Here is an 8,163-nt window from a genome sequence, read left to right as displayed (position 1 = left end):
TTGGGTGCGGGAGGGGGGAGGGGTTGGGCTCTGGGAGGGAGTTTGGGTGCAGGAGGGGTGCGGGCTCTGGGAGGGAGTTTGGGTGCAGGAGGGGGTGAGGGGTGCGGGCTCTGGGAGGGAGTTTGGGTGCAGGAGGGGTGCGGGCTCTGGAAGGGAGTGTGGGTGTGGGGGTGTGTGTGCGGGGTGCAGGCTCTGGGAGTTTGGGTGCAGGAGAGGGTTTGGGCTCTGGGAGGGAGTTTGGGTGTGGGCTCTAGGCTGGGGCAGGGGGTTGGGGTGAAGGAGGAGGTCAGGGGGTAGGTGCTTACCTAGGGTGGGTCCCAAAAGTGACAGGCACACCCCTCTGGCAGCGGCTCCTGGGGGGGGGACCAGGGGTTCTTTGCGTGCCGCTGCCCACAGGCACTGCCCTCACAGCCCCCATTGGCCGCAGTTCCCAGCCAGTGGGACCTGCAGAGTCGGCGCTCAGGGCAGGGGCAGTGCGCAGAGACCCCATCCCCAGGGGCTGCAGGGACGTGCCGGCTTCTTCTGGGAGCAACGTGGAGCGAGGGTGGTCAGAAAGCCTGCCTTAGCCCTGCTGCTCTGCTGGCGGCAGCAGCAAGGGGCCCCTGGGCCCTTTTAAATCACTCGGGCCCCTGGGCAATTGCCCCTTTTGGCCTCCCCTGTCATCGGGCCTGCTGGTACGCACTGTTCCTCCATATGATCTTGTGATCTTGGGTGCTCTAAATGCAGTTATTGGCTCACTGAGAATTGGCCATTATGGTTCAGGTATACCCAACAATAACTCCTGCCTCTTGCTCACATTCTGCACCTCTCAGAATTCTCCATTCTCAGGTCATGATTCAAGAGACGACAGATACACCAGATGCCTTGGGTCTCTCATGATGGCATCACTCAGAAGGAATTGGACCACATCATCACATGTGACAAGCGTCTCTTCACCTCCTGTTGAGTATATTATGGCATGGAATGCGCCACAAACATGGATCACCACGTAGTGGTTGCCCGCATGGCACTGATGTTTTGACAAGCAAGTAAGTCCTCTGTGATGATGAAGAAGTTTGACGTCAATACACTTCTCTGAGCACTGGATTTTGTTAACAGGTTTTGTATCAATGACCGCAATAGATTCTCAGCTCTAGACGACCTGCCAGATGATGTCGAGGTTACCTGGTCTCTGTTGATGTCCATCATCTGCCAATTGCCTGTGCAGACGATTGTCTATAAGCACCCTGCATGTCAACCATGGCTATCAGAGGAGGCCTTCCAGACATTTAAATTGAAGGCCACAGCCTGCCAGCACAGTGATAAGCGCTCTCATAATCAGCTGAAGAAAAAGTTCAACATCCTGGTACTTCACAATCATGAAGCATATTGTAACCAAGTGGTAGATGAAGTTGAACTCAGCTTAGCCAGGGAAGACTTAAAACTGGCATTCTGTGTGATCTGCAAGCTCAGCAGTCAAGTGGTAGTTGCTATGAACGGAATCTTGAACAACAGCGTCATCCATGTAAATCAGATGACGACATCCTCTCACACTGGGTGGGACATTATCACAGCATCCTGAAACACCCTCCAGCTGCTGCTTGCCCAAAGTAATTTGGCAGCCACTGTGGTTTCGGACCCAGATACTTGTACTGACGCATCAAGACTGGATGAGTGAAACTGAAAAACAGACCATTTGCAAACTGAAAAATGGACATGCAGCTGATGCTGATAGCATCCCCCCACAGCTGCAAAAATGCGCTTTTGACCCTGTGGTGGAAACACTTCTGGCCATCTTTCACCTGGTTTGGAGAACTGGAACCTTGCCAACCACATGGAAGGACAGTATTGTGATCTCACTTTATAAGGGCAAAGGACTGCGCAGCAAATGTAAGAGCTACAGGCTGATCATCTTGTTGTCCGTGCCTGGGAAGGTATTTGCACATGTTCTGCTGGTGCATTTGGAGCCCCTGCTGCATCGGAAGCGTTGCCCCCAACAGTAAGGCTTTACGAGGAACAGCTCCACATTAGATGCCATTTTGGCCCTCTGATGGTTGTCAGAGATACACTGCGAGTTCAAGAAACCCCTGCACATAGTGTATGTCGATCTTAAGGCTGCGTTTGATTCAGTTGACCAAGTTGCACTATGGAAGGCCTTAAAGGGTGAAGGTGTCCCAACCACTCTGCTGGACTTGATTAGTGAGCTGCATAATGGAACCACTGCCTGTATACATCTGGGGAATCGGATGTCGGCACCTTTCAAATCAGTATTTGGTGTTAGGCAGGCTGTGTCTTCGCCCCTGCACTCTTTTGTCAGGCAATGGATCTCCTAATGCAACATTCCATCAGGTCCATCGACATTAAGATTGGTGATCTCTCATTCTCAGACCTTGACTATGCTGATGACGTTGCTCTTCTAGTACAGAGCCCCAACAGGTTTCGTGAGGCACTCCAGCAAATGGAGGAGGAGTCAGTCAAGATTGGCCTCTATGTTTCGTGGTGAAAGACAAAGCTGTAAAACCTAGGATCAGGTCCACCCATAACTCTAATTTGTTTGAATAATGAAACTGTCAAATCAGTCTCCAGCTTTTGCTATTTGGGTTCTGTACTCATCAGTTTCTCCAACTCTCATATGAGAGTTTTTCACCAGATTGGCATTGCAGCACCTTATTCAAGCTGCATCTTCTCCATACTGCTGTATGATTGTGAATCATGGACACTATGCCACTCAGACTGGGCAAAGAGGGAGGCCTTCCATACAAAATGCCAACATCATATGTTGGACATAAAGTGGAATGACTTTATTAATAATGCAGACATTTACGATCGCTCCGGTCTACAGACTGTGGGGGTCATTGTCCACCGTTGGCGTCTCCCGCTTTTTGGATGCATTGCCAGAATGCCGCAAGATATTCCAGCAAATGCTGTTCTCCACGTGGCTTGTAAAATCCAGGACAAAATTCCACCAACTGACGGGTGGAGGCGGCCCAGAGGCAGACCCTCAATTACATGGGTGCATCAAGTCTGTTCCAACATTGGACTTTCAGCCTGTTAAGCCCTTCCAGCTGCAGGGGAATGGACCAAATGATGAACGATCGCTATGGCCAGCCGTTTGGCTAAACGTTGAAGAAGAAGAAAGTTGGGGGGAAGCTGTGATGCTGGCAGAACAGGTCAGATCAGGGCCCTAGGCCAATTCACTTGTGTATTAGTGTAGATCAAAGTGAGTGTTGTTTAAGTGTGTATTCAGATGTTTAGACTTTATGAAAACTAGTGGAATGTTACTTTTATTGTTTTCTCTTATCTGTTCCTGTTACATTATAACAGCAAGCATTTACATTGTATATACCCTGTAACTAAATAACCCATCAAAGAAATCTTGTGAAATGCTAATGAAGGAATGAAGGACCTTAACAGAAAATTCTAATTTCAAAGCAAGTGGCCATTATGTAGGATGGTCAGAGGTCAAAAGACTAAGTGGATTCCTTACTCACCATCATCAAAAGAAAAGCCCACATGGGTAGAGGCACTGTCAGCTTGCTTTCTGTGTGAAGAATATGTATATCACAGAATGATCCTGAATCTCTGTTTAGACTCTTATAGGGAAGTGTACCAGATGCAAAGCCAAGATCCCCAGGGACAATCTGGTTTCCTTGAAAAGACTTTTGGGAGACTGGAAGTTTATTACATCACTGCCATTATTTGGAATTACAAATGGTGACTCGCCTGTTAGTATATTTTACCTGCTTTAACCATTCAATAACTCTCATTTCCTTTTCTTAGCTAATAAGCCTATAGTTAGTTTACTATAAAATTTATTGCCAGTGTTGTCTTTGGTGTGAGATCTGGAGTACCAATTGATCTGGGGTAAGTGACTAGTCTCTTGGGACTAGGAGCAACCTGATGTGGTGTGATTGTTGGTTTAAGTGGGTTTATATGCCTTCCCAGTCATCAACCCAGCTGGTTCCACTCGGTTCAGCAGATCACCCTGAGCCTTCCCTCATTAGGACCTGCAGCTGGGCTCCTTGCTAAGGGTCTTGGCCCATACACCCGGCCACCCTACAGGGAAACAGGGGGAAGCCGGCTCTTTAGCAGGGCACCCAAAGGTTTTATACCTCTGCCCTGTGACAGTGACCATTATCACTAAATCCAGTTTGGCTGGGTGGCAGGACTGTCTGTGACTCCATGGTTAGACTGGTATAGTGATCCAGGAGTTCACATTTCTTACTTGCTTCGTGAAATCTAATTATAGAACACACCACCAGTTTGGGCTGTCTGTTCTGTTTTCTGACAGTTTACCCTGAGGTAGGCACTCATGGTTGTGAGCCATTCCAGAAAGTGTGACAGAAGCATGTGGGTAGTTTAAATCTCTGTAATAAAACACATCCTTCCTCTTTCTGCTTTATATCTGTAACAGGAAAACCCTCCAGAGAGACTGTCATTTTTCCCTGGAAGCCCAGAATTTTACCAAGATTTTGAGTCCCTCTCCCCTCCCCCACTTCATTTCAGAGCTAGAATCATACAAAATTGAATAATAATATTAGTAATCCTGGAGCAAACAGAGTTTCTATCATGGGTGGGAGCAGCCTGGAGTCATAACTCCGCTCCTGAACTCCCTGACCCCTTCTTTGGGCATTTCTGTAACCACTGACTGAGTAGAAGCTAAACTATGGCTACAACAACACATTATTAAGTGTTAATTCCACAGCTCTTTAAAGATGAGGTTGCGCCATCTTAATGGGGTTTTGGTACACTCCCGGTACTACCAGTCTGGCCATCTTTTACATCCCCTTTGGTTAGGAATGCCATTTAATTTTTCTAAGTCATCAAAGGGTCATCTGGTCACTGATATATGTATCTTTCTTCATCCTATTTTATAAATCTGAAAGTCCTTTGGATTGGTACATTGCATTGTTTCTAACTCAAAGTTTTGTTTGGTATTGTGTGGCGATAAAATAATAGGGGTTGAAAGTGTGATTGTAGCACCTGAGAGGTGTAGCAACTATTCTGATTCAAAGGTTGGCTCTCCTAATATATCAGACACTGGATTCATATAGACAGTTATCGATTATAATTAGCCACAAAAAGTTAGTAAACTAAAAACTAAGGGTCAAGATTCTCATTTACACCACAGCCCCTTTACATTGCCAGAGCAGTTGAAAGAAGCCTTAGTGTAAAAGAGAATAAAGCCTTAACGAATATAAATCTCTCTCAATACTAAAGAATATCTGCCATTAATGTTACATGCACACACTGGGCTCTGTCCATGGCTGTGCCCAATATACACTGATTGCAGATCAGGCCAAAGGATCCATTTGTCTTCTAAGACTGGGGCTGGTTCTATGCCATCCCCATCCCCAAGATAGTTTTAGAGAATCCTCTGGGTTATTGTAAACCTGTGCTCCCAACAGGCCATGTTCCTGTTTGGGATCACTGGAGTTCAGTGATGCTCTTTCTCAGGGACGGCCCGTCCATATAGGCGAACTAAGTGGTTGCCCCTATAGGGTGCCAAGTTAAATGAGGTGGCAAATTTGAGGGGGGAAAAAAATGAAAAAAAAAAATGAAAAAGATGAAAAAAAAATACAAATAAAATAACGAAGATGTCATTATTTCAATTCCTGTGCGTGTACGGAGGGAATATGAATTATAATTCATTTCTCTACATTTCTGAGAATTTATTAATATGTCAAATCTTTTATTTGCTGCAAAAATAAATAATATTTTAGAAAAAAAAATTCAATTTGCAACGTAGGGTCAAGATGACCCACTCTGCAATTTTGATAAGCAATAACTCAGCAACAATGAAACACATCCACCAGTGGCAAGAGCTGCAATGCTAGTGACACCTAACTCAAATATACATCAAGGTCACATAGCCGAAAATTCATGCAGAGCAGAGATATCGCGAGTTTATACATGTCAAACGGTCATTTTAACACGTCTCAGGTAGATGGTTAAGAATCAAGCGAATACTATGGAAAATTGTGTTTCTTAGTGCCAAAGAATAAAGAATAATGTCTTTCAGCATTATAAATCCAAAATGTGAGTATCTTTAAGCGTTATTAAACCTTAGCGTTATTATAGGGCTGTATAATTATGAACTTTTCTTTTGTTATAACTGGTTCACATGTAATAAATAAGGTCCATAAAAGAAAAGTAACAGCGTTAACGCTTAATAAACTACGAAAGTGATGACATCACACTACAAGTGAGTAACCGTGAGGAAGGGGATTACTTTCCAAACAACCGGCGTCGGGTTATAACATCGAAAAAGGTCATTTTGTTTCCATGTAAATCCTGTAACTAACTGTTTTAATAGGTAAGTGAGTGTATGTTACTAATCACTTTAAGCAGTGAAAACACATGTTGGGATGGCTGCAATGTGGTTTAAATCGCCAACCATGTGGTGTGTTAGCCATCCTTAACGCTATAATGCTTGCAGTTGGGAGCACAGTACATAACAATACTCAAATGCCCCATGGCAGAAAGAGGAAAAAGAAAACCTTCAGGAGCTGAATATCATAAATGAAAGGCTGAAAAGGAAAAGGACCAAGCAAAACAGCAGGGATCCTTCCTGAAATATCTTCCCTTTAATCCAAATAAAGATGGAAGCAGTTCACAGCATCCAGATGAAGGAATTTTACTTGGAGAGGAGGTTAGCTCACATCTGCATGGAAGCAGTTTGGAACATCAAAATTAAGGTATCTTACTTTGAGATAAGAGAAGCTCACATCCACAAAAAAGCAGTTTGGAAACTCAAGATGTTGGAAACTTACTTCTAGAGCAGTGGTTCCCAAACTTGTTCCGCTGCTTGTGCAGAGAAAGCCCCTGGTGGGCCAGGATGGTTTGTTTACCTGCCGCATCCGCAGGTTCGGCCGATCGCGGCTTCCAGTGGCCACGGTTGGCTGCTCCAGGCCACTGGGAGCTGCTGGAAGCAGAGGCCAGTAAGTCCCTCGGCCCGCGCTGCTTCCAGCAGTTCACACTGGCCTGGAGCAGCGAATCTCGGCCACTGGGAGCTGCGATTGGCCGAACCTGTGGACATGGCAGGTAAACAAACCAGCCCGGCCCACCAGAGGCTTTCCCTGCACAAGCAGCGGAAAAAGTTTGGGAACCACTGTTCTAGAGGAAGGCAGCTCACAGCATCAGATTGATATGGAAGTGGAGAAAATTTATTCACCTTCAGAGAGACATGCAGAAATTGAAGTAAATGAAGTAGAAGGAAGAAAGGATGAGGAAGTTACAAACAAGTTACAGTATGGGGACCCAGCTTCATGGCCCAGATGTGATGACAGTGTGCGGCAAATTCTCTTGGAACATGGACCCAAACAAGTTCATGAATTTCCCTTCCCTAAGGATGGAAATAAAAGAAAATTCTCTGCTCAGCATTACAAGAGGAAACTCATTAATGGGGAAGAAATTAATTGAAACTGGTTACAATATTCAGTATCGAAGGACTCTGTGTTTTGCTTTTGCTGCAAGTTGTAGAGAAATCAAGCAATTGGTACATCACTTATTGAAAATGGTTCGAAGGACTGGAAAAACATATCTTCAATTCTCTCTTCACATGAAAGAAGTACAGAACATTTGGAATGTTTTCAAAATTGGAAAGAACTTGAATTACAACTGAAAAAAGGAAAAACTATCGATGAAGAAAATGTACATGTGATCAAGGAAAAAGAAGAATATTGGCAACAAATATTAGAGTGTCTGATTGCTTTAGTGAGAGTTCTTGGTGGGCAAAATTTAGCATTCCGCAGCTGCAGTAGAAATGAAAAATTATGCACTCCAGGTTATGGAAACGTTTTAAAATTTGTTGAATACCTAGCTTTGTTTGATCAAGTATTGAAGGAGCATCAACGTAAAATAACTGATCATGAAACACAGGTTCATTACTTTGGAAAAAATATGAAGAATGAACTGATTCAAATCCTAGCAAATGCCATTAAAAAGACAATTGTAGAAGCTGCCCATTCTGCAAAATACTTGTCAATAATACTGTACACCAGATGTGAGTCATGTTGAACAAATGATGATGATCATTCGTTTTGTGGATATGGAAAAGTGTGCAGGTGAAGATATGCTCAGAAAGGAACATTTTTTGGGTTTCGTACCACTGAAGGAGACGACTGGAGCATTTATGACTGAAACTATTCTACAAGAGCTTGAAACAATGTCATCTGTTGAAAA

The sequence above is a fragment of the Terrapene carolina genome, unplaced genomic scaffold (genome assembly GCF_002925995.2).
Source record: "Terrapene carolina triunguis isolate 2854851 unplaced genomic scaffold, T_m_triunguis-2.0 Scaffold95, whole genome shotgun sequence".
Classification (NCBI taxonomy): Eukaryota; Metazoa; Chordata; order Testudines; family Emydidae; genus Terrapene; species Terrapene triunguis.
The sequence above is the reverse complement of the archived record's forward strand: the minus strand, read 5'-3'. Positions refer to the sequence as shown.